Consider the following 27,314-nt stretch of genomic DNA (forward strand, 5'->3'; position numbering starts at 1 on the left):
TTAAGCAGCTGACTTCAGCTCAGGTCAAGATCTCACGTTTTATGTGTTCAAGCCCCGCATCGGGCTCTGTGCTGATAGCTCAGAGCCTGGAGCCTGCTTTGGATTCTGTGTCTCCCTCCCCTCTGCCTCTCTCCGCTCATGCTCTGTCTCTCAAAAATAAATAAATGTTAAAACAAAATTAATGAATCCCTGAATCTGGGACACCTGGGTGGTTCAGTTGGTTGAGTGTCCCACTCTTGATTGAAGTTCAGGTCATGATCCAAAGTTTGTGAGATTGAGCCCCGTGTCCGACTCTGCGTTGAGCACTAAGCCTGTTTGAGATTCTCTCTCTCCATTTGCCTGTCCTTACTCATGTTCTCTCTCTTAAAAAAAAAAAAAAAAGTAAAAAAAACCATTTTTGTAAATTTCAAATTAAAAAAAAAAAAGAATCCCTGAATCTGTCTAGGCAGTGAACTGAGAGTCATCTGGCTGAGACTGAGCAGAAAAGATATTGGGAAATTAGAATTGGGGTTGAGGGAGAAGTAATTTAAGACATTTGTATTATAATTTCTTTGGAGTTTTGAAGATCAAGTAAATTTTATTATGACTTTTTTTATTATTTAAAACTCACAAGAACAAAATCTGGTTTCAGATTTTAAATCCTGTGGACTTCAGCTAATTTGTAATAATTAAAAGAATTTGAGATTAAAGTTGAGACACACACGGAAGTAGAGAGAACAGTGTAACTCACCTGTGTATTTCTCAGATCAAACAATTATCAACATTTTCCCATATGTGTTTCAACTACTCTTTTTCTTCCTTCTTTTTTTGCTTTTTTGTTTTTGGTTGTTTTCTTTTTTTTCTTTTTTGTTTTTGCTTTGTTTTGTTCTGGGGGGAATGGGGCTACAGCATTTTTGAGAAAATCCCTGGTATTGTTTTATTTAGAATCATAGGTACTTTCCATAAATTTCACTAAAAAATAGGGCCATTTTCTTACATAACCACAATTCTATTTTCTTTTGTAACAAAATTAATAATTTTTCAGTATCATCTAACATCTTGTTTGTAATAATATTTCTTCAAACATCTTAAAGATATCTTTTGCAGGGGCGCCTAGGTAGCTCAGTCGGTTAAGCGTCCAGCTTCAGCTCAGGTCATGATCTCACAGTTCGTGGATCTGAACCTCGTGTCAGGCTCTGTGCTGACAGCTCAGAGCCTGGAGCCTGCTTGGGATTTTGTGTCTCCCTCTCTCTCTCTGTCCCTCCCCACTTGTGCTCTGCCTCTGTCTCTCTCTCAAAAATAAATAAACATTAATATATATATATAATATATATGTATATTATATATATATATTTGCAAATTCATTTGAAACAGGAACCACACAAGGACCACACATGGTATTTGAATTACATTTTTTAACATTTTTGACTGTTAATTTTTAACATTTTTGACTCTCCCTTTTATATTCATGTCATTGACTTGTGGCTGAAATAAGATGGTTCTTCTGTAGAATGTCTTCATTCCGGGTTTGTCTAATTGTTTCCTCTTTGTGCTATTTAACTGTTTCCCTTCCTCTCTCCTCTCACTAAACTAGAAATTAAACGTTAGAAACTTAGATTCAGGTTCAAGCTTTTTTGTGCGACTAGTTCACATGTTCTCTGTACTTCATAAAGTCTGGTTGTTTGGCTGTGTTGATTTTAAGACTAACAAGTGCATTCAAACAATGGCTATCTGATCCTTCTGTTATAATCATCAACTTTTCTCTTCAAGATTTTGACATCCGTTAATGGTTACTGTTTGAATCGATTACTGCTTTGAACGTCACAAAATGGTGCATTTATAATGCTACTGCCCTACCTATAGTTGCATTTGAAATTCTATAAAACCAACTTACTCTCATCAACTATGCCCCCTTAGTTAACTTGAAATAGTATACAAAACAAGACGAATAAATGTTTAGCTCTTTCTCTCTTTGATAACACTTATCCAAAATTTGAGAAAACAAATTTAAGGCACACATCCTTCACTCAGCAGTTATGCTTCTAGAAATGTTTCCTGTATATAAACTTAGACAAGTGTGGAAAGAAATATGTACAAAGATTTTACTGTAGGATTTTTTTGTAATATAAAAAATAAATTTATGAAAATAACCAACATATTTCTCAATAAGATATTGCCTAAATAAATTACAATATATTTGTACATAAGAATACGATGCAGCTATTAAAAAGTGTGCTTCTCTTAAGAAACTAAGAAAAGGAACTTCCTGAATTTAATTTACTATCTATTGCAAAGCCACAGCAGTCATCTGATTTCATAAAGGCACTTCACATAGACATCATCTACTATCCCATTTATTCTTTAAAATAGTATTAAAAACCCTGGACAACATAAGAAAAAGAAACAAGAGGTGTCAGAATTGGAAAGGAAAAGACAAAATAACCAATATTGGTGCAGAGAATGAGGGAGTTCAGCAAGTTTCCTCAGTACAAGATCAACATGTAAAAATCAACAACCTCTAAAGCAGCAGCAACCAACTAGAAAATATGCCAGGAAATAGAATACCTTGAACAATAGCGATAAAACTACAAAATGTCTAGCAAATAATCTAACATATAATATTTAGAATTTCACGAAATACTGAGTAAAGGAAAGGGCTGTGAATGAAAAACAAGACAACAAAGGTACTGGTAAATATCAGTGAAACCTGAAGTCAACATTTGGATGATGACATAGGTTTGGACTAGGCTCACCATACTGCTCACTGAAACTTCAGTTTCAGCCACAGATTCTAGCTGCTGCCCTATGTTCTGGAACAATGAATAGGGAAGGAGAATAAATTTCAGGTGACAAGGGCTCTTCATATATCTGCTCCCAGCTGTCTGAAGAAGGCTTTGTGTTCAAAATCTTGGCTCATCTCATGGAATGCCCATCTGCATTTCTGCCATGTGATGGATTTTGTGCTACAAGAGGCAAGTTTCACGAGTCATTAATTATACCAGATGGTGATGAAAGACTTAATAGACAACATAAATCTGCTGGAGAAACAAACATCAACAAATCACTTCAGGAAATAGCATCCATCCATATATTATTATGGACAACACTAGTTTTGCCACAGTGGGTATCAGGCATCGAAGTTGGCTGGATAGTCATAAATTAAGTTATCCAGAAATCCAAATAGGAAATTCTTATTTTTACAAAATATAAAATCTCAGAAGATCACTTCTAGCAGGAGAAACATATATTATGCCTCGATATTCAAACAGAAATATAACTCAGTGTGATACAGTCATCGTGCAGCTTGCTTGAAACCCTGTGAAAACAGAAAATTGATTAGGAACATACTTGTTACAGGAGCAGGGACCTATTATCTGTGACAGGCTTGTTCTTTTGAATAGAAAATGGTGCTAATGTACAGTAATGAGGTCAAAGTTCTATGGCCAATCCCCTGTGGGACAATTTTTTCTTTTTTGTTTTCAGGTTACATTGTATAATTTGCCCTTAAATAGGACAGAAAGGGGGTGGAAGGAGTAGGAATGGATAAATCTATCTCTATTACTGAAAAGACACTCAAATGACTTATTCTGCAGGTGGCAGATCAGAACCATCTTTAAAATGGAAGACAGCTGGAGCTCTGTTGGTTAACGGTCTGACTTAGGCCCAGGTCATGATCTTAAGGTTTGTGGGTTCAAGCCCCACATTGGGCTCCATGCTGACAGCTCAGAGCCTGGAGCCTGCTTTGGATTCTGTGTCTCCCTCTCTTCCTGCCCCTTCCCCACTTGCGCTCTCAAACTCTCTCTGTCTCTCAAAAATAAATAAACGTTAAAAACTTATTTAAGATTGATTTTAAAAATAAATAAATAATAAAATAAAATGAAAGACAGACATTCATTATGAACACAAATGATACTTGTCACTCCTATCAGTGGTGGAAAATGTTAAATATTATTTCAAGCAATGTAACCTGTTGTTTTACACTTGATATGAGATATAGTACTTTAATACCATATGGGATCTAGTAACAACTCAATTCACACTATTTGCCACAGAAAATTATGTCTTCTTTTGAATTTTCCTAGTTCAGCATTAAACATTAAAAGAACTCACAATAGTAGCTCATGGAGAAGAAATATATTCTGATGATCTTGCTAGCTTTCCCTGGATATTACAAAACATCATACTGCTAGCTCTTTTCCATAACAGGCATTAGTACAATATTTTTAACATTTGACTTTCCCATTATGAGTAAAAGAAATAGCTATTAAAAACTTAATAATAGTAATGGTATACATACTATTACTATTAGTATATAAACACTAGTATATTAAAAGTAATAGTATTTATTATGTTTAGCAATGGCTCATTAATTAAGACAGCTTGAAAATCTTTGTCAGTTTGTCAGAATTGCCACTAATCAAATTTGTTATATGGATATGTTTAAATAAGAAAATTAACACTGAACCTTATAAAACTGAAACTTTGATACTTGAATTTTAGTCATAAATTTTGAGAAAAATAAAGTTACTTTAGAAAAAAATGAATACTTTCTTTAGTCTAAACATCTAGCCCCTGGATATTTATTAGCTGTAGATAGAGAAAATGAAGCATAAGACAGAAGAAAATAAGGAATTACTGCTAACTTCTGGGATAAGCAAGGAAGGTTCTTCCCAGGGGACTCTATGTATCAGGCAGGATAGGCTAATTGCTACAGAAACCCAAGATCTCAGTGGCTTCAGCCACTAAAGGTTGGTTTCCTGCCCAATTCTGCAGGGGCTCTGAATATCACTGCAAATTTTATTAGTCATGTCAAGACTCCCAACCATTCCTTACCAGAGCCATTCTCAGAGTTACACTTGCTGTGGGCAACCTTGAAAAATGAGATAATGTCTTCTCCATGACAAAGCACAGTCTTGCTTCTGCTTCCTAGCAACATGGTGAATTCCCCAAACTCAGTGTTCCTTTTCCGTAATGTAGCCCACCACATGTGAAGACATCTCTCACGTGTCCTGTGCTGCATGAACGGAACTTGGGAAGCAAGAATAGATACAAGCCAATATGAAAAACTGGCTACTAGTTTTGCAGGGAATAGAAAGTACTTTATCTCTGACTCAGAAGTTTTGGGTCTTCTGCCAGGATCCAAGGAACAGTAATAAGTTTACTTGCTATCTTGCAAGTAGAGTAAAATCCTAACACTTCACAATTCTTGACAGGTGGAGATTGAGGCTCTGTCTCATGCAGTCATTCAAGGGATCCAGGCATATTCCATCCAGTGGCTGTTCCAGCCAGAGTCCTTACCTAGATCTAGCTGACGTGTGAGGGAAAGACCAACATGGACTGCATAGGAAGTTTAGGGTACTGGCTTAAAAGTAGCCTATATAATTTCCATCCACATTCCATTGACTAAAACGCAGTCATATGACCTCACCTTACTACTGGGAAGGCTGAGATATAATTTAAATGTAATTTAACTGTGTGCCCATGAGGAAAAAAAGAAACAGGGCTTGGGAAGGATATAGCGATGTCTTTGCCACAGACCATAATGCTGGTGTGATAATGGAAAATATGAAATTATTTTCTCAATGGCAGCTAGTGCCTGCACAAAATAAAATTAACAAATACATCTAGAGTAATGTTTTGTTGTGGAGGAATCAGCATTTCTGCAATACCATGAGATGAGGGCAAGAGTAAGAAGGAAGGTGTAGCATTCTCTATTTTTCTAGAAAATAAAGGAGGCCTACTTATCTTGATCTGAGGCCCTTATCTTATAAAGACTTGAAGCAAAAGTGGAATTAAACTTGCCAATTAAAGGTAACTTAGGCTCTCTTATTTTTTAAAAGCCTATTTTGGTTTACCTTCATTTATTTCAGGTAATTGCTCAGTCATTTATTGTCTCCCCTATCAGAGAGTATCTGAGTATAGAGGTGAAGAGAAAAGGATTCTCGGGTCTAGAGCTCTAGGCGAGGTCCAGCATTGTGCTCCTGGCCCTCCCTGAACGCTTTGAGGCCATTTCTCATCCTGCTTGGACACTGGGCATCTTCCTGGTATCTGCTGCTGAAACTCACAGAAGGGAACTTGTAGTCTTTTCTCTGTCCTGATCAGATCCTTGTGCTGGTCCCTCAGTGATTTGAACTTGGCCTTGGTAGAATAGAAGAGGAACTGACTCCCTCTACTCTGGTGAGAGCATCCCCTCAACCATTCCAATCTGTCACCTGGATGCACCTTGTTGGTTGTTCTTTTTCTTTGACGGGACCTGAAATCCCAGCCTGTGCCCAGGAAAATGAGGAGAAAGTCCACGTGCTCCCATTTACCTGAACCTTATCTGATTTTGTTTTAATGTTTCACCCTAGAACTTGACCTAGAATGGGGAAGAAGAAGTCACAGATCTGAACACGTCCCCTTCCTTCTTCCTTTCCACTTACTTCTTTTCCTGGAGATCTCCCATTCTTCCCCATGTCAACTGCAGTCTTCCCACATCACAGCTTGTATTCTCCCTCTTCCTGTGCTCCCTAGTACAATTTTAAGTTTAGACTTCAAGGAGTTTGGAAATAAAGGAATCCTCTTCTCTCTCAACAAATGTTTCCTCCCAAGAGCCTGCTTTTACAAGAGCTCTAAATGCATCCATGCAATAAATAGTGTGTTCTCTGAAGCCCTGAAACCCACTGGTTCACTAGGTGGAAAGTCCCAGAACATTATAATTTAGAGGAAAGGAAAATACATCACTTCACTATTGCAAATGTGTATCTGATACATTCTCACTCTTTAAGGAAAACTGCTAAAAATATTGATAATGTTTCCTTCCCACACATACCTCCAGTATAACTTGTAATGAATATTACCTTGTGGTATTTGGGGATGTCATAGCTTTCCGTTCTAGGACAATGCTAATATCTTGGATGACTTTCAACTCCAATATTACACAATCAAGTTCCAGTAATTACTTCTCTGGTCCTTTTTCTCATATGAGTGTTGAGTAGTATCCATTGTCTTAGAGCCACACTGGGACCTTCAATGTGGTTATTTTATGTTTAAAAAAAAAAAAAAGAAGAAAGCCTTTGTCTTATTAGAGTTTTAATTTGTTTGGGGCCCCTGGGTGGCTCAGTCAGTTGAGCATCTGACACTTTTTTCAACTCAGGTCATGGTCTCACAGTTAATGGGTTCAAGCCCCTTGTCAGGCTCTGTGCTGACAGCATGGAGCCTGCTTAATATTCTCTCTCCCTCTCTCTCTGTGCCTCCCCTGCTCTCTATCTCACTCTCTCTCAAAATAAATAAACAAAACTTAAAAAAATTAAATAAAAAAGAATTTTAAATTGTTTATGTCAGTATTACAATTAATAAAAGGGCAAGTTTTCTTGATTACCATTACAATTTTTCAATGAGATTTCTGAAACAAGCCTGCTCTTTGTGTTAAAAGTCTGTCTTTTAAGGTCAGAAAAACTAAGAACTGTCTTAAGTAGACAATTAGGAAATGTAATCATAGAGGTTTGCTATTCTAAACATTCTTCATGAAGAAATTGTTCTTTGTCAGAGTCGGCAGGGTGGTGACACTGGGTACATCACTGCATTGAAGTGTGACCCTAGATTCAGGTCCCTGTCTTAGGGGCACATGGAATAGGGCACTGGCATTTGGGCAACCTTGGGTCCAAACCCAGGTGTGGAGAGAAAGAAAGAGATGAGGAGTCCTTTAAACTAGTAGTTATACTCAAGTCATGATCCTTGGGTCATGGGATCGAGCCCTGTGTTGGGTTCTGAGCTGAGTGTGGAGCCTGCTTGGGATTCTCTCTCCCTTTTCCACTCTTTCTCACACTCTCCCTCTACGAAAAACAACAACAACAAACCACCACCACCACCACCACCACACACACACACACACAAACAGAAAAAAACACTAGTAGTTACAGATTCAAAAGCACATCCTGGCTACACCTCTGTCAGATGGACATTAGTTTAGCCACAAACTATGAGGAATATTTTGTACTTACATATCATGAAAACATTTTCTGACAATTACCTAATATCAATGTTCTGATACTTCAGTTTGTCTTTTTAAAAATAGAACAAACTGCCTTGTGTGTAGTAAGTTCCTTTTCACAGGAACTATTCAAACACAGGCGGTTGAGGTTTATAATTGAAATATGAAAATAGGTTCCTTGATAATTTACATTTGACAAGATCTGTGGTCCTGTGGAAACTCAGTCCAAAAGACCAAAGAGACAAAATCAGTCCTTTGAATTTGAGGATGAAAAATTATGTCATTCAAAAAAAAGCTTTGCTCTTAAGAATGGAAATATATTTGAGGGGAGGAGCCAAGATGGCAGAACAGCATGGAAGTTTTTTGTGTCTCTCACGTCCATGAAATACATCCAGATCAACACTAAACCATCCTGCACACCTAGAAAACTGACTGGAGGATTAACACAACAATCTGCACAACCTGAACCACAGATTTCAACAGGTACATGGCACAGAGAGGTAAACTTGGGGAGCAAGAAGCCACAGTGGGCAGGGAGGTGCTTTTGCAGGCAAAGAGAGGACAGAGACGGGGGTGGGGGGGGGAGAATACGGGAAAAGCACCCCTCCCCAAAAGCAGCTGGAGAGAAAGTGGAAAATTGGAAACAGCTGCAGGGGCTAAACTAAAAAGGGAGAAAGGAGAAAGGAGAAAGGAGAGGGTTTAAATTGCATTAAGACTGTAAACAAGGGGAGTGCAAAGTCTGCAACTCCACAGCTCGATACCCGGCAGTGCTCTGGTGGGACGGGTGAAGCCCCAGGAACAGAGTGGGGTCCAGGAGGTTCTCAGGTGACACTGGGAAAAGCGGTTCTACTGCTGGAAGGACATTTGGTAGAGACTGTTGAAGCCACCTGGTCCCAGCAGACCCCAGAAAATGGCCACATTCACTGGTGCTGGAACAAGGTCATTAAGGGTGAAGCCTGGTGCCAGATGTGTGTTGTGATTTTCTGTAATCCCTGAAATGCTGCTCCTACACTATCTCACGAACTTTTTCTGGGGCGGGCTGGCACCTGGCTGCAGTCTTGGGGCACTGGCAGCAGCAGGGTCCAGCAAGCATTCCTGGGTGCAGCCGACATTCAGCCATTGCTCATTTGGCCATTGTTCGGTAAGACCCTCTCACAGAGGGGAAGAACAGGTCAAAGCCGCAGTCGTTCAGAAGTAAGGGGATGGGGAAAACAGCCACATCTGAGACAAAACTTGGGAGAGAGCTATTGCCTGGGGCCTGGTCACGGAGAGTGAAAAAGTGGGGAGTGGACGAAAGCTGAACTCAGAGGACGGGTGCATGATTGCTGATCTGGGAGAACATACTGGGTAGCTGGCTGGCATCATTTTCACCGCTCCTGCACATGCGTGCACACAGCTATGACCACGCAACACTCCACCCCAGTAGGCTAGCAGCTCCATCTAGTGGAGAATGGAGCTGCTACACTGAGCCCCGCCCAATTGGGGCAACCTTGCTCTTCAAGAACACAAGTCTCACTGCCTGCTTAGTTTATGGACTAGAAAGCGCTTCATAGTCTGACTTCTAGGGGAAAACAAAGTAATTTCAGTCCTATTTCAATCTGTTAGCAGGTCCATCTATTCAATTTTCTTTCTTTTCTTTTTCTTTTTTTCACTTATTTTCTTTTCTTGAATACAGAAAGAGAATATTTCATTTTTATATTCAGTGTTTATTAAAAATATTTTCCTTTAATTTTATACTATATTTTTTACTTTTGTGTAAATATTTTCAAAATCTACTTTACTTCCATCATTTTATTTTAGTCTACTTCAGTGTATTCACTTTTTCAAATTTTCAAACTATTTCCTTTTTTTTCTTTTTTCTTTTTCATTTCTTTTCTTTGTCTTGAATGCAGAAAGAGAAAAACTTCATTTGTACTTTCAACTTCTACTAAAAATATTTCTCTTTAATTTTTTACTATATTCTTTACTTTTGTGTAAAATTTTCAAGTTCTATTTTACTCCCATCATCTCATTTTAGTCTACTTCAGTGTATTCATTTTTTCAAATTCTCAAATGACTTCCTTTCCTCTCCCCCCTGTTTTTCTCTAATCTCTCAAACCACTTTCAACACCCAGACCAAAACACACCTAGGATCTAGCATCATTTATTCGATTTGTGTGTGTGTGTATGTGTTTAATTTTAAAATTTTAATATATTTTTAATTTTAATTTTTTTTAATTTTAATTTTTCTACCTTCATAATTCCTTTTCTCCCTTCAGAATGACAAAACGAAGGAATTCACCCCAAAAGAAAGAGCAGGTAGAAACGACAGCCAGGGATGTAACCAACACAGATACAAGCAAGATGTCTGAACCAGAATTTAGAATCACGATAATAAGAATACTAGCTGGAGTCAAAAATAGATTAGAATCCCTTTCTGCAGAGATAAAAGAAGTAAAAAATAGTCAGAATGACATAAAAAATGCTATAAATGAGCTGCAATCATGGACGGATGCCATGGCAGCAAGGATGGATGAGGCAGAATAGAGAATCAGCGATATAGAGGACAGACTTATAGAGAATATGAAGCAGAAAAAAAGAGGGACATTAAGACAAAAGAGCACGATTTAAGAATTAAAGAAATCAGTGACTCATTAAAAAGGAACAACATCAGAATCATAGGGGTCCCAGAAGAGGAAGAGAGAGAAATAGGGGTAGAAGTGTTATGTGAGCCAATCATAGCGGAAAACTTTCCTAACCTGGGGAAAGACACAGACATCAAAATCTAGGAAGCACAGAGGACCCCCATTAGATTCAACAAAAACCGACCATCAACAAGGCATATCATAGTCAAACTCACAAAATACTCAGGCAAGGAGAGAATCATGAAAGCAGCAAGGGAAAAAAGTCCCTAACCTACAAGGGAAGACAGATCAGGTTTGCAGCAGACCTATCCACAGAAATGTGGCAGGCCACAAAGGAGTGGCAGGATATATTCAACGTGCTGAATCAGAAAAATATGCAGCCGATAATTCTTTATCCAGCAAGGCTGTCATTCAAAATAGAAGAAGAGATTAAAATTTCCCAGACAAACAAAAATTAAAGGAGTTTGTGACCACTAAACCATCCCTGAAAAATTTTAAGGGGACTCTCTGAGGGGACAAAAGATGAAAAAAAAAAAAAGACCAAAAGCAACAAAGACTGGAAAGGACCAGAGAACACCAGAAACTCTAACTCTACAAACAACATAATGGCAATAAATTCATATCTTTCAGTACTCACTCTAAACGTCAATGGACTCAATGCTCCAATCAAAAGACATAGGGTGACAGAATGGATAAGAAAACAAGATCCATCTAAATGCTGTTTACAAGAGACCCATTTTAGACCTAAAGACACCTCCAGATTGAAAATAAGGGGATGGATAACCATCTATCATACTAATGGTCAACAAAAGAAAGCCAGAGTAGCCATACTTATATCAGAAAATCTAGACTGTAAAATAAAGACTGTATCCAATGGAGTACTACGTGGCAATGAGAAAGAATGAAATATGGCCCTTTGTAGCAGCATGGATGGAACTGGAGAGTGTTACGCTAAGTGAAATAAGCCATGCAGAGAAAGACAGATACCATATGTTTTCACTCTTATGTGGATCCTGAGAAACTTAACAGAAACCCAAGGGAGAGGGGAAGGAAAAAAAAAAGAGGTTAGAGTGGAAGAGAGCCAAAGCATAAGAGACTCTTAAAAACTGAGAACAAACTGAGGGTTGATGGGGGGTGGGAAGGAGGGGAGGGTGGGTGATGGGTATTGAGGAGGGCACCTTTTGGGATGAGCACTGGGTGTTGTATGGAAACCAATTTGACAATAAACTTCATACATTGAAAAAAATAAATAAATAAACCAAAAAATAAATAAATAAATAAATAAAATAAAGACTGTATCAAGAGATGAAGAAGGACATTATGTCATAATCAAGGGGTCTATCCACCAAGAAGACTTAACAATTGTAAACATTTATGTGCCAAATGTGGTAACACCCAAATATATAAATCAATTAATCACAAACATAAAGAAACTCATTGATAGTAATACCATAGTAGTAGGAGACTTCAACACCTCACTCACAGCAATGGACAGATCATCTAATCAAAAAATCAACAAGGAAACAATGGCTTTGAATGACACACTGGACCACATGGACTTAACATATATTCAGAACATTTCATCCTAAAGCAGCAGAATATACATTCTTCTCCAGTGCACATGGAACGTTCTCCAGAATAGACCATATACTAGGACACAAATCAGCCCTAAGTAAGTATAAAAAGATTGAGATCATACTGTGCATATTTTCAGACCACAACACTATGAAACTCGAAACCAACCACAAGAAAAAATTTGGAAAGGGAACAAATACTTGGAGACTGAAGAACATCCTACTAAAAATGAATGGGCTAACCAAGAAATTAAAGAGGAAATTAAAAAGTATATGGAAGCCATTGAAAATGATAACACCACAACCCAAAACCTCTGGGATGCAGCAAAGGCAATCATAAGAGGAAAGTATATAGCAATCCAGAACTTCCTAAAGAAGGAAGAAAGATCTGATACACAACCTAATCTTATGCCTCAAGGAGCTGGAAAAAGAACAGCAAATAACCCCAAACCAGCAGAAGATAGGAAATAATAAAGATTAAAGCAGAAATTAATGCTATCAAAACCAAAAAAACAGTAGAACAGATCAATGAAACCAGAAGCTCGTTCTTTGAAAGAATTAACAAAATTGATAAACCACTGGCCATTTTGATCAAAAAGAAAAAGGAAAGGACCCAAATAAATAAAATCAAGAATGAAAGAGGACAGGTCACAACCAACACAGCAGAAATAAAAACAATAATAAGAGAATATTATGAGCAATTATATGCCAATAAAATGGGAAATCTGGAAGAAATGGACAAATTCCCAGAAACATATACACTACCAAAACTGAAACAGGAAGAAATAGAAAATTTGAACAGACCTATAACCAGTAAGGAAATCAAATTAGTAATACAAAATCTGCCAAAAACCAAGAGTCCAGGGCCAGATGGCTTTCCAGGGGAATTCTACCAAACATTTAAGGAAGAGTTAACGCCTATTCCCTTGAAGCTGTTCCAAAAAATAGAAATGGAAGGAAAACTTCCAAACTCTCTCTATGAAGTCAGCATTACCTCGATTCCAAAACCAGACAGATACCCCACTAAAAAGGAGAACAATAGACTAATTTCCCTGATGAACATGGATGCAAAAATCCTCAACAAGATATTAGCCAACCAGCTCCAACAATACATTAAAAAAAATATTCACCACAACCAAGTGGGATTCATACCTGAGATGCAGGGCTGGTTCAATATCTGCAAAACAATCAATGTGATTCATCACATCAACAAAAGAAAGGACGAGAACCCTATGGTCCTCTCAATAGATGCAGAGAAAGCATTTGACAAAATACAGCATCCTCTCTTGACAAAAACCCTCAAGAAAGTAGGGATAGAAGGAGCATACCTCGAGATCATAAAAGCCATATATGAATGACCCAACGCTAATATCATCCTTAATGGGGAAAAACTGAGAGTTTTCCCCCTAAGGTCAGGAACAAGACAGGGATGTCCACTCTCACCACTGTTATTCAACATAGTATTAGAAGTCTTAGCTTCTGCAATCAGACAACACAAAGATATAAAAGGCATCAAAATCAGCCAGGAGGTAAAATTTTCACTCTTCACAGATGACATGATACTCTATATGGAAAACCCAAAAGATTCCACAAAAAAACTGCTGCTAGAACTGATTCATGAATTCAGCAAAGTTGCAGGATATAAAATCAATGCACAGAAATCGGTTGCATTCCTATACACCAACAATGAAGTGACAGAAAGAGAAATCAAGGAATCAATCCCATTTACAGTTGCACCAAAAACCGAATAAATCTAACCAAAGAGGTAAAAAATCTGTATACTGAAAACTATAGAAAGCTGATGAAAGCCCTTGAAGAAGACACAAAAAAATAGAAAAAGATTCTGTGCTCCTGGATAGGAAGAACAAATATTGTTAAAATGTCAATACTATCCAAAGCAATCTACATATTCCATGCAATCCCTATCAAAAAACACCAGCATTCTTCACAGAGCTAGAACAAATAATCTTAAAATTTGTGTGGAACCAGAAAAGACCCTGAATAGCCAAAGCAATCTTGAAAAAGAAAGCCAAAGCAGGAGGCATTACAATCCCAGACTTCAAGCTATACTAGAAAGCTGTAATCATCAAGACAGTATTGTACTGGCACAAGAACAGACACTCAGATCAATGGAACAGAATAGAGAACCCAGAAATGGACCCGCAAACGTATGGGCAACTAATCTTTGACAAAGCAGTAAAGAATATCCAATGGAATAAAGACAGTCTCTTCAGCAAGTGGTGCTGGGAAAACTGGCAGCGACATGCCAAAAAATGAACCTGGACAACCATTCACAAAATAAAATGGTGAATGGACACCATTCACAAATACAAACTCAAAATGGATGAAAGACCTAAATGTAACACAGGAAGCCATCAAAATCCTAGAGGAGGAAGCAGGCAAAAACCTCTTTGATCTTGGCCGCAGCAACTTATTACTCAACACGTCTCCGGAGGCACGGAAACAAAAGCAAAAATGAACTACTGGGACCTCATCAAAATAAAAAGCTTCTGCACAGCGAAGGAAACAATCAGCAAAACTCAAAGGCAACTGACAGAATGGGAGAAAATATTTGCAAACGACATATCAGATAAAGGGTTAGTATCCAAAATCTATAAAGAACTCATCAAACCCAACACCCAAAAATCAAATAATCCAGTGAAGAAATGGGCAAAAGACATGAATAGACACTTCTCCAAAGAAGACATCCAGATGGCCAACCGACACACGAGATAATGCTCAACATCATCAGGGAAATACAAATCAAAACCACAATGAGATACCACCTGACACCTGTCAGAATGGCTAACATTAACAACTCCGGCAACAACAGATGTTGGCGAGGATGCAGAGAAAAAGGATCTCTTTTGCATTCTTTGTGGGAATGCAAGCTGGTGCAGCCACTCTGGAAAATGGCATGGAGGTTCCTCAAAAAACTAAAAATAGAACTACCCCACAACCCAGCAATTGTACTCCTAGGCATTTATCCAAGGGATACAGGTGTGCTGTTTCAAAGGGACACATGCACCCCCATGTTTATAGTAGCACTATCAACAATAGCCAAAGTATGGAAAGAACCCAAATGTCCATCGATGCATGAATGGATAAAGAAGAGGTGGTATATATATATGGATGTATATATGGACTAATGGAGTATTAGTTGGCAAACAAAAAGAATGAAATCTTGCCATTTGCAATTATGTGGATGGAACTGGAGGGTAATAAGCTAAGTGAAATTAGTCAGAGAAAGAAAAAAATCATATGACTTCACTCATATGAAGACTTTAAGAGACAAAACAGATGTACTTAAGGGAGGGAAACAAAAATAACAAAAACAGGGAGGGGGACAAAACAGAAGAGACTCATAAATATGGAGAATAAACTGAGGGTTACTGGAGGGGTTGTGAGAGGGGGGATGGGCTAAATGGGTAAGGGACACTAAGGAATCTACTTCTGAAATCATTGTTGCACTATATACTAACTAATTTGGATGTAAATTTAAAAAAATAGAAAATAAAATTTTTAAAAAATGGAAATATATTCAATAATTGGGAAGTACTTTTACTGATTCACTTACACATTTTTATACTTTATTTCTATAACTTCCACAACAAAATTATCAAACACCTCAGCTTTCACAAGGAGTATCAACAAGACGTTACTTTCCATGTAGTCAGTAAAAGACCATCAGATTTTTTTCCACATCTGCTGAGCATTCACAGTAATTTCTATTTTAGCAGCTTCCAATGATCTAACATGGAATAGAAGTCACTGCACATTTTTCTTTTGAAAAAATTATAAATATCCAAAATGTTGCTGATTCAGGAGAACTGCAGATGCCCTCAAACCTTCCTACATTTTTGCATATCCCTCACCCAGCTCCTAGTCCAGACACTGCCCCCCACCCCACTCACTACCTTGATGCCCTGCAGTGAGTAACACCAGTCATTTCTTGTTCTTGTTGCCTTGTGGTCTATAGTAGGCACCCCAGGGGAGAAGCACTTATTTGTTCTATACTTGCCTTTTCTGTCCTTTTCTTGTGACAACAGAGGAAGCAATATAAAAGAATATTAAAATAAAAAAATAGGGGTGCCTGGGTGGCTCAGTTGGTTAAGCGTCTGACTTTGGCTCAGGTCATGATCTTGCAGTTCATGGGTTAGGTTCTAGCCCCACATCGGGTTCTGTGCTGACAGCCCAGAGTCTGGAGCCTGCTTTGGATTCTATGTCTCCCTTGCCCTCTGCCCCTACCCTTCTCATGCCTTGTCTCTGTCTCTCAAAAATAAATAAACATTAAAAAATATATTTAAAAAAACTTTTTAATGTTTATTCATTTCTTGAGAGACAGAGAGAGACAGCACGAGCAGGAGAGGGGCAGAGAGGGAGACACAGAATTGGAAGAAGGCTCCAGCCTCTGAGCTGTCAGCACAGAGCTCGATGCAGGGCTCAAACTCACAAACTGCAAGATCATGACCCAAGCCGAAGTCAGACGCTTAACAAACTGAGCCACCCAGGCACCCAACATTTAAAATTTTTTTCAAATAAAAAACAGGAGCAGCTGTGGTCATTCATGTTGGTAAAATGGAGCCATAGAGCTTTTTTGCAATGGCATTATTGCAATGAACTCAGAGAGTTTAAATTGAAATGATAGTTTTTCTAAAACTAGCTATGTGACTTTGGGGAAAATAATTCATTTTTCTGTGTTTCATGGAGAACATGACACAAAAATTGAGGAGAGTAAAATCCTTCCCTCACAGTATTGTTGTGAAAATTAAAAAGTTAACAGATGTAGGGGCACCTGGGTGGTTCAGTTGGTTTAGTGACCAACTCTTGATCTTGGTTCAGGTCATGGTCTCATGGTTTGTGGGATCAAGCCCTGTGTCAGGCTCCACAATGAGCATAGAGCCTGCGTGAGATTCTCTCTCCATCTCTTTCTCCCCTCCCCTGCATCAAAGTAAATAAATAAAATTTATTTAAAAAGTTAATAGATACAAAGCATTCAGAGTAGTGTCTATATATAACAAGCATAATATAAATGTCAGCTATTTTTGCTGTGGTTTTTTCAGGTAGGAAAAAAAGGACAACCAGCATGAAACTGATGTCCTACCTTCTATTATGATTTCAGTGTATTTCTTGTGATTTGGTCTTCAGGAAAAATAGTGACTCACTCAATTCACCTCGAGGTGCTCACGTTCCCTTTTCAATGATTGCATTTTCTTAGAGCTACCCATCAGCCAATTGAGGCAATTATTATATGACCCCTTAGCTTTCTTTACTCTACATTTACAGTTTGACATCCCTAAAACCCACCTCTTATATTTTCATAGTAAATGGAGGATTATAAAATTTATACCCTAAGGTTACAGCCCACAAATTTAACTCTAATAACACTGTATAAACCAGGAACTGTCCAAATTACAGTCAACAAATAATAACCAAGAATGTTAATGCTAATAGAATTAGTTTGACAACCCCAAGAAAATATTTAAAAAATATATTTTATATGTCTAAACTCCATGAAGAAATATTCTAAGAAATACTTAAATTTTCATACACTGGGAAGCTAATCCATGTGAAATACGATAATGCCCAATTAGGCAGGATTTTTTAAAACTGGCCATTTAAAGTTCCAAAATTCTTTTCTCTTTAGATAAACCCAGGTTTTCAATTTGGTCAGCATTTCCATTGTTCTAGGAAGAGACCTGAAGGCTCCATGTCTCCCAGGTTTTCCACAGGAATGCTAACTGGCAGTGACAAGTAATAGCAGCTGAAAAACAAGTCTCCCAATGGACTGTGAGAGTCTTCAGTTCCTTCTTCCCCTGGAACCTGCACAGAAGAATGGCCCCTTTGCACTAAGTGAGTCTCTAGGTTCTTACATATTTGACTGATGACCTGAGAACAATCCATGATGTCCTACCAATCTGAGCAAATGGGGTACTAAGCAATTACAATGAACATTGAAGGAGATAAATGTTATGGGAAAGCCATAGAAGCCAAGAGAAGACAGGGGTCTGAGCAAAGCAGAGTGGTAAACAGTGTCCAGAGCTGCTGAGACTAAACATTGCTCAAGATGCTTTTTAATCATCTCTTGGATCTATGGTTTAGGTCATCCACCTTGTAAGCACAGTTTCCGTGGAAAGGTAGAGGTGGAATCAGATTTCCATGGATGGAAGAATGAATAGCAAGTGAGGATGTAAAGAGAGCAAAATAGGGCACCTGGATGGCTCAGTCGGTTAAGCATCCAACTCTTGATTTCGGCTCTGGTCATGATCTCACAGTTTGTGAGATCGATCCTGCATCGGGCTGTGTGTTGAAAGTGTGGAGCCTGTTTGGAATTCTCTCTCCCTCTCTCTCTGCCTCTCTCCCACTCACGTTCTCTGTCTCTCTCTCAAAATAAATATTTTTTAAAATAAAATTAAAATTAAAATTTTTTAAAAAGAGAGCAAAGTATACTACTTTCTCAAGAAGTTTGTTTGACGAAGGGAGGCCCAGTAGCTAAAGACCGACCTAGGGAAGAGGGGGAACAAGTTTATATGTTAAGAAGAAAAACAAATAGAGAGAAAGCTTGAAAATAAAAGGGATGGGCTAGAATTAGGGAGAGTTTTAGGAAGAAACTAATGGATGAGATTTACAATTCAGCAAAGGGACTGGCCAGAGAAAGAGGAGGGCTCCCCCCATCCTCTGGCAGAGTGGGGAGCAGTAGATAAAGTTTGAAAAAGCTATTGAGAGGAAGGGGAAATGGAGCCGGTCAGAGACAGGATGAGGTCTACTATGTAATGCTCGTTGTCCAGCTCACATTGTTCCAACACCAGTTTGCAAGAAAATGGGAGACGGCTAGCCTGGTCCAGAGTTGGGATCTTGTCAGGTGGCGTGGCAAGAAAACAGATTTCAAATTTTCCTAGCCAGTCACACAATTGTGTAATTCCTAGAAATCAATGTCTTTTCTGTATGTGTGTGTATGTATACATAGTTAGGAATAGATCTCCTAGTAGTTCTCTTTCTCTGGTAGGTCCCTGACTGATACAGACATTAGTAGCTTATCCAAGGGCACACTGCTGGTAGGTAGTAGAGCCACTCTCCTGACGTGGGCAGTCTGGGCCTTGAACCAATGTTCTTACCCACCTCCCCACTCTGCCTCTCCTGTAATTTCTAGTCATTAGCGGTCTAATTAAATATTCAGGACTTGGCCCTGAGGGAAAAAAAACAAAGAGAAAGAAAGACAAATCACACCTGAATGAAGAGGAACACAGTATAAATGAGTTCATTGAGTGTAGGGATATGCAGAATAGGAAGAATAGCATTAGACCCTAGAGGAGAGATTTTGGGTTATGCCAGGAAATGAAAATGAAGAATGTGTATTTGCTTAGAAGAGGAGAAGAGCATTCCGCGTGGAGTGTGTGACACATGCAGAAACCCAAAACAAGTCACGTAGAACATGGCTATGGCAAGCCTCCAAAATGAAAGTTAATAAGCAAAGAACATGAAATCTGTATTACATATCAATTGCTGCATAACAAAGTGAGAGCTGGAATCAAGTGAAAACTCAGTCTCACACATGCCTGGCAATTATGCGGTGTCTTCACATTAGCTTTTTGAGCTTCTCCAAAACATGGTGGCCAGATCCCAAGGCCGAGTATTGAGAGGGAGAAAGAGAGACAGTCAGACAGACAGACAGAACTGACCTTCTTATGATGAAGCCTCAGAAGTCGAGTAATATCTCCTGTACTTCTTTACTCCTTTAATTCTATTTCCAATTTCAAGTGGAAAGCAACGTGGAAAGGCGAGGTGTGGAGAGCATGTGGAACATGAAATATTGCAATGTTAATTTTGGAAAATACAATATCCCACACAATAACTCATGGCAGATTAGTCCCAGTGTGAGCTGATCCATTATCTCTTTTAAATGCTTCCTGATAAAAACTTGGTGGGGGAGGGGGAAGGCTGTATCACTCTCCTGGTTGTTTACAGAACCTTCATTCAACATTTTTCAAAAAGCAGCCTAGCTTTTTTTTTAATGCTTTTATTTATTTTTGAGACAGAGAGAGACAGAGCATGAGCAGGGGAGGGGCAGAGAGAGGGGGAGACACAGAATCCGAAGCAGGGTCCAGGCTCTGAACTGGCAGCACAGAGCCCGATGTGGGGCCCGAACTCACGGAACGCGAGATCATGACGTGAACTGAAGTCTGACGCTTAACTGACTGAGCCACCCAGGCACCCCATCGGCCTAGCTATTAAATCAAACCATTTAACTTCACACCTCGACCTCAGAGACCTGTAACAAATAAGCACTTTCTGTTGATGTTCTGTGATATCACTAGTGAAGGGGAGAAAGCTCCGAACTGAGCAAGTGAGCACAGCAGTGTGGCCAACACCCAGCTCCTCTGTAGACAGGACTTGGAGCCAGGAGGAAGCAGGTAAGGTAGTTCCCATTTGACCTAGAAAATGACTTCCATTTATTGAAGAAGCATAAACAGAATCTGAACACATATGTTAATTATTTTTCCTATGGAGGGCACATGAGCCTGGGTTTTCCACCCTCATCACCTGGTACCATGATGGCATCATCACCTTCATACAAATGAGGCTTAAAGACACAACAGGCTTTTCAATCCAAGGATGCATGACTTTTTGCTCTGGTCTGAGGCTGTTGTCTTATGATTCACAAGGTTTCCTTAAATGCAGTTTCTTCACCTTACATGAATTGAATCCTGGCTAGCTGTGTCCCTCCATCCTGCATCTGTGTACTTGGTCTTAACCTTGTTTCCAGGACTTTCTGCCTGACTCTCCTAACTGAAGTCACTGACTTTTTCATGTATTTCCTGACAGCAATAAATGAACTTTTCCCATCGATTTTTGGATTAAATTATTTTTTCAATGCCCCCAACAAGCTGCATTGATTGAGTCAGGTTTTTTTTTTATTAATTATTTCTACCAACTGCTTATGTCCTAATAATCTAATATCGAGAATATGGGAGTTTTTAGAGAATTGACAGAAAGAAACTGTTAGGAAGTTTCTGGAAACAAGATAGAAATCAAAGGAAATAAGTAAACGTACTTTGAAAACTATAAAACACCACTATTCAAATAATCACATACATATGTGCATGCAAACATATATATATATATATACACACACACACACACACACACACACACACACACAAATGTATATATGAAACTTCTCTGTTTTTTGTAAACTTGTAAAAACATTTATTAAATACAATAAAACCTTGGATTGTGAGTAACTTGTTCTGCGAGTGTTCTGCAAGACGAGCAAACATTTCTAATAAATTTTAACTTGATAAATGAGCGGTGTCTTAACAATACGAGTAGTAATTGATGCCGAATGTCACATGATCACCACTGAACCAAAGGTTCTTGAAATTTGCTTTTGATATACAAGTGCTTTGGATTACAAGCATGTTTCTGGAACAATTATGCCCATAAACCAAGGTTTTACTGTACTTACTATGTAAGGGATGCAGTGATTGCAGGCACCTTCTGATAGTTGAAGTAGAGGAAGCCAGGAACACTAGGAGAGAGTAGTAGGAGCTAATTAGATAGGGTGGCAGGGGACAATTCATATAGAATTTTGCAGGATTTTAACTGCATTCTAAATTTAATGAGATGTCAGTGCAGGGTGGTAGAACAAATGGAGAGAGCTTGACTGGAGGAGATCTGTATTCTAGATATTTCTAATACAATTGTACCTGATTTGTTATTATTTAAGTTTTCTCTGTATTTGTTCAGGACTCCCCAGGGTTTTTGAACACTTGTACTTGAGACTAGTTTTGAATATCTTTCCCTAAAAACTACACCAAAGGATGAACTTACTGACAGAAGACTGGTCTGGGGTGACCTGAAAACCCCATCCAGGCATATAATTGGATATATTATGCTTTGGGAAACTTTCATATGTGGGGAGCAGGGCATGTAGCAAAAGTTCCCATCTAATCCCCTCGTAGGTATTGCCCACAACTGGTGAGTGGTGTCTTTCATGTCCTCAACTGGGAAACACATCTCTTACCACCTCCATTTCAGGGCTGGCATCTGTACAGAATCAAAGCAAGAAAGACTTACATTTTAACAGTTGATTCAGCATGTAGATCTCTTACTCATCCTCCATTTTACTTACTTATCATTCTCTAATAATGAATTGTGTCAAATTCTTTGTTAGTCAAATTTTCCTAATTTGTTATTTTTCTATTTTTTAAACTTTGCCTTCACGGTTAAACACACACACACACACACACACACACACACACACACACACACACCAAAAAACAGTTGACTAGGAATGAAAGATTGTTCAAAATGCTCATAATATGTATTAGTATACATGTGTTTAAAAATGTGACAGGTAATTAGTTTTCCATAATGTAGGATTCTGGAAAGCTAGTTTACAATGAATAATGTATCTGGAAGAGTACAGCCATTAGTCTGAACCTCTAGGGCTTTTCAGTTTCCAAAGAGAAAATATATTCTGTATATAATTGCATGGCATTTTCAGTGGCTGCAGAAATACCAGTAACTAAGTACCTTTGATTATAATATTAACAAAAATTTGGCAAGATACTTAGCAATTTTTAGTAAATGCAATACATTCATAACTAGCAGGATATTATAAGTATTCCTAAAGTGGTCTTTAAATATTAAAATGAACATCTTTCTAATCCTTCTTTGACTCTAATCTAGAAGTAGAAATTCAAATTTTGCTGAGAAGATTCCCACACCAGCCTGAAGGATTAACATCATGCCAAATATACGAAGGAGTCTGTAGGGGAAGTTTAAGAGAGCTTCTCTCTGTGTCATATAACCAAAATGGAATGTTTCCTGAGGCATCAAACTGTGATAAATTATCTGTTCCAGAATGCTTTAAAAAAATAAAATTATGCACTGATTTTAGTTAATAATGTACTCCATTGTTCTTCCTCAGTTCTCTGGGGCGTATCTCATAACCTAGGGAAAGAAACAGGCAGGAAGCAATTAATTACAATAGAGTCAGATACTTTCAGTAGAAGAAACAAAGTAGAAACCAATCCTGATTTTCCTTATTCTAGTTTCAGTCCTTTGACTGATGTGCAGGAGGTCACTGTATCCAAGATAGGGCTTCCTGAAACATAGTGAGATGTATAGTATGTGTAAGGTCATGGAGATGAATTGGTGTAAGTAGCCATGCTGGGTAGAGCCTATAGATATTTTTAGCTGGGTGGTATGCATATATACAGGTTATCTGGGGTTCATGAAGTTACCTCCCCAGTTTGTAGGCATTGGCTTCTGGTTTATAAAAGAGCAATTCTGTATTTACAAAGTGGCAATTCAGTCACATCTGGAGTTAGGATTCTGAGGACTATGTACAGACAGATCTTATTTAACAACCAAGATTTTTTAACTTCTGCCCATTGGATCATCTGCAGCTAGGCCAGGTACCCCCATGTTGGATAGAGAGTTTCCCATGGCTGCAACAAGAGGCCTGGTCACTGGCCCCTCCAAGTACTTTCTAACCTTGGCAATGAGTTCAGAGGCCATCCCTTCTCTACATCCTGGGAATTGAGCTATATAGAGGTTAGGCATACATTTCTTCCTGTGTGTAAATCCTCTCACTGATTAGCTCCTTTCTCTCTGATGACGGTGCTCTGTGTACTATATACTAACCACCTACAACCAGGGAGAGAGAAAGGGGCCCACCTAACGTGGCAAAAATCCTCAGGCTTCACATAACACATCTTCTGATCTGTGGTCTGGCACCTCTTATTAATTATCTGAAAGAACAGCTGAGTGGAGGGAGTCTTACTGTTTGCCCTAGAACCTTGAACCCTTGAAGAGTAGGTTGATCAGAGTTTTGGTTTTTGTTTATTTTTTAAATTGTTCAAAATAAGGCTCAAGGAAAAACTGGCTTGCTCAAGAACACGGAGAGTTGACAACAGTCATTTATTCAAGTATTCAAAAATTATTTATTGAGGGGCGCCTGGGTGGCTCAGTTGGTTAAGCGTCCAACTTTGGCTCAGGTCATGATCTGGTGGTTCGTGAGTTCAAGCCCCGCGTCGGGTTCTGGGCTGACAGCTCAGAGCCTGGAGCCTGCTTCAGATTCTGTGTCTCCCTTTCATTCTTCCCCTCTCCAGCTTGTGCTCTGTATCTCTCTCTCTCAAAAATAAATAAACATTAAAGAAAAAGAAATATTCAAAAACTATTCATTGAGTACCCACAACCCTATTTTTGAAACTTTAAGATGTATATTTTTTTCACATTTTGAAATTTCTGAAATCAGGGTCGGTCTTAGAGTTGCTGTCTACTAGGCCTTGACTGCCATAAGCACCAAAACTTGCACACTGAATGTCACCTTCTGGGAAGAAAATCTCAAAGACAATAATGAAGCGATCTTTCAAGAAATACTGCTTCACTGACACTCTTGATGGCACAGACAATGGTAAGGTGTGGGAAATACTGTATACTGGCAACGTGTCATTGAATATTAATACTGAAAACTTGCACTTCAAGTTGTTTCATGAATAGCTTAACCAGGGCGCCTGGGTGGCTCAGTTGGTTGAGTGACCAACTTCAGCTCAGGTCATGATCTCACAGTTTGTGGGTTCGAGCCCCACGTCGGGCTCTGTGCTGACAGCTCAGAGCCTGGAGCCTGCTTCGGATTCTGTGTCTCCCTCTCTCTCTGCCCCTCCCCACTCATGCTCTGTCTCTCTCTGTCTCAGAAATAAACATTAAAAAAAAAAAAAGAGTAGCTTAACCGATTTATTTTGCTTATATTCTCATTTTTAGAGTGTGTACACTAATATATATGATAAATCTATGGTCTTTCTAAGTAAATCTAAAAGAGCTTCTCAGTAAATTAAAACAAAAAGTCTAACGTGACAAGACAGCATGTCCCATAGTTTAAATGGCAGCATTTTTAAATTCTGACATACAGGAAGTGATGGTGTATCTTACAATTGATGTTGTCTTAGATTCAATGACATATGGTATATTCCTGACTCTCTTCTAGATGCTGACTGTTCAGCCATAAAGAAAGACAGATAACACCTCCGAAGCTTAAATTCTAAGAGGATAATCAAAAGAAACAAGGAAAATCTCTAGTGAGTGGTAAGTGCTAGGTAGAAAATTAGGATTAGGTGATGTAAAAAAGAGGGCCTGGGTGGCTTCTTTAGATGACCGAGTTTCTCACCTTGTGGTGGTGACTTTAGGCTAAAGAAGTAATAATACTAGATGGGCAGAAGAGTCAGGACCAGAAGAGTTTCCTAAATACCAGCATTCTTGCCAACATACCTGGGCTGGATGATGGCTTAATGATTGTGCCAAAGCCTATTTTAAAATTTCACTCTGGTGGCATTATTCTTATTTCAAAGTAAATGTGGACTTTAGAGCAAACCACTGCATCTGGTCATTTTAAATGGAAATATAACTATCTTAGATAGGTGGTATTTTAATGCAATTAAACACATCCAAGTTTTAATGCAATAAGTGATATTTGGAGAATGAACCTTGAACATCTTTGTGAAATGCAGAGAAAGGAAGGAAGGATGGAGGGGAGGGAAGAAGGGAGGAAGAGAGGAAGAGAGGAAAGGAGGAAAGGAAAGGAAGAAAGGGAAAGATGGAAAGGAAAGGAAAGGAAAGGAAAGGAAAGGAAAGGAAAGGAAAGGGGAAAGGGAAAGGGAAAGAAAAAAGAAAGAAAGAAAAAAAAGATGAAAGAAAGAGAGGCAGGCAGGCTTCATGTCAACTTTCTTACCCAACAATACTTTTGCCAAAGCTTTAAATAATTAGAGAAAACTAATATCATAATTGAAGATTACCAGTTTGGAGTCTGGGCAAAGGGATGATTGACTCCATTGGCTTTTTATTCTTTCCAAAATTGATTGTTGTTTAGATAGCAGATATTTAAAACCAGGATGTTTATAAAAGACTCAAATAAAACGTTCTTGGTCAGAGATCTTTTTAAAATATCACATTGAGATTCCAAAAACAAGCCTACAAAAGAAGTGATAAAATTTTCAGACTTTGAAACATTGAGATCAAAGAATAAAATGTTAATAAAAAAGACACACGAGGTAATTCCTAGATAGATTAAAACTCAGATAGCATGACACTAACATGGTAACAAGGTAGTAAAGATACATAAGCACTACAAGAATTAATTGATTTTTTAGCTTAAACATCCTTTTGAGAGAGAGAGAGAGAGAGAGAATGCACATTCATGCAAGCAGGGGAGAGGAACACAGGGGGAGAGAGAGAGAGAGAGAGAGAGAGAGAGAGAGAGAGACATAGAGAAAATCCCAAACAGGCTCCATGCTCAGTGCGGAGTCCCATGAGGGGCTCAATCCCATGACACTTGTAGCCAAAATCAAGAGTGAGACACTCAACCAACGGAGCCACCCAGGCACCCCAGCTTAAAGATGTTTACATATTTATGCTTAAACATTATTTATCTTGGCCTCTAAAAAAATAGTACTTCAATTTTTTTAAAAGAAGAAATTAAAGGTTTTCATTCATTTTACATGTAATGTTTACTTTCCTCTCTTCTGTACCAATCACTGTGCTCATGGCAATAGAACCCTTAACATGCCAAGATTAGCTGAAAAAATATAAAAGCAATTGTAAACAGGTTATTAATAGTTTGAGACCTAAAATCTGAGGGGTAAAGTTGTACCTGTGTCCATCCCAATGAATATCAAAGAAAATTGATCTCTAGTTGGGACATTAAGTGGCAGTCCCTTAGGTTCATGCCTCTGCAACATGATGAGAATAAATCTTAAAGGTTTCTCTGGAAAATGCCCAAGGGGACAAATAGCAATCAACCTGCTGAACCCAGCTGCTACCCACCTCCTTCTACCCATTATGAACTGATGCTTTAGCTTCTATTTCCATCATTATAACCACTTTGGTAAATGAGGTGTTTGTGCCAAAGTGTGGAAGAAAGCCTTACAGACCAATAAGCATTTCTAATATCTATATTGGGAACCAATAACAGCTGAGTATTTTATTTCAAAGTGGAGGATTAGGAAACTGATCAATTTAAATTCTGAGGAGGCCCATCAAACATAACTGAGTGTGACCGGGCAAAAACAGAAATAATTTCTCCTCAATTTCAGGGGGTGACAAAGAGATAGGGATGATAATCTGCAGATAACCAGTTTCTCTAAGTAAGCTGAGCAAACACCA

The 27,314-nt window shown here is 38.5% G+C and overlaps 1 long non-coding RNA gene across 4 annotated transcripts; it reads right to left on the minus strand.

The window, feature by feature from the left end:
• Nucleotides 1–1,374: 1,374 nt before the first annotated feature.
• Nucleotides 1,375–26,492, minus strand: LOC132694608 (uncharacterized). Of its 4 annotated transcripts, none has more exons than XR_009617398.3 (4): nt 25,949–26,492; nt 21,616–23,105; nt 19,829–19,890; nt 1,375–2,942 (listed from the first exon to the last, which is right to left on the minus strand). It is a non-coding gene; the product is annotated as an uncharacterized LOC132694608 (long non-coding RNA). The 4 variants fall into 4 exon arrangements; XR_013556811.2 differs by having other exon boundaries at nt 21,616–22,196; nt 22,904–26,492; XR_013556812.2 differs by having other exon boundaries at nt 21,616–21,678; nt 21,981–26,492.
• Between the last annotated feature and the right edge of the window lie 822 nt (nt 26,493–27,314).

The sequence above is a fragment of the Panthera onca genome, chromosome B4 (genome assembly GCF_046562875.1).
Source record: "Panthera onca isolate mPanOnc1 chromosome B4, mPanOnc1 haplotype 2, whole genome shotgun sequence".
In the NCBI taxonomy this organism is placed as follows: Eukaryota; Metazoa; Chordata; class Mammalia; order Carnivora; family Felidae; genus Panthera; species Panthera onca.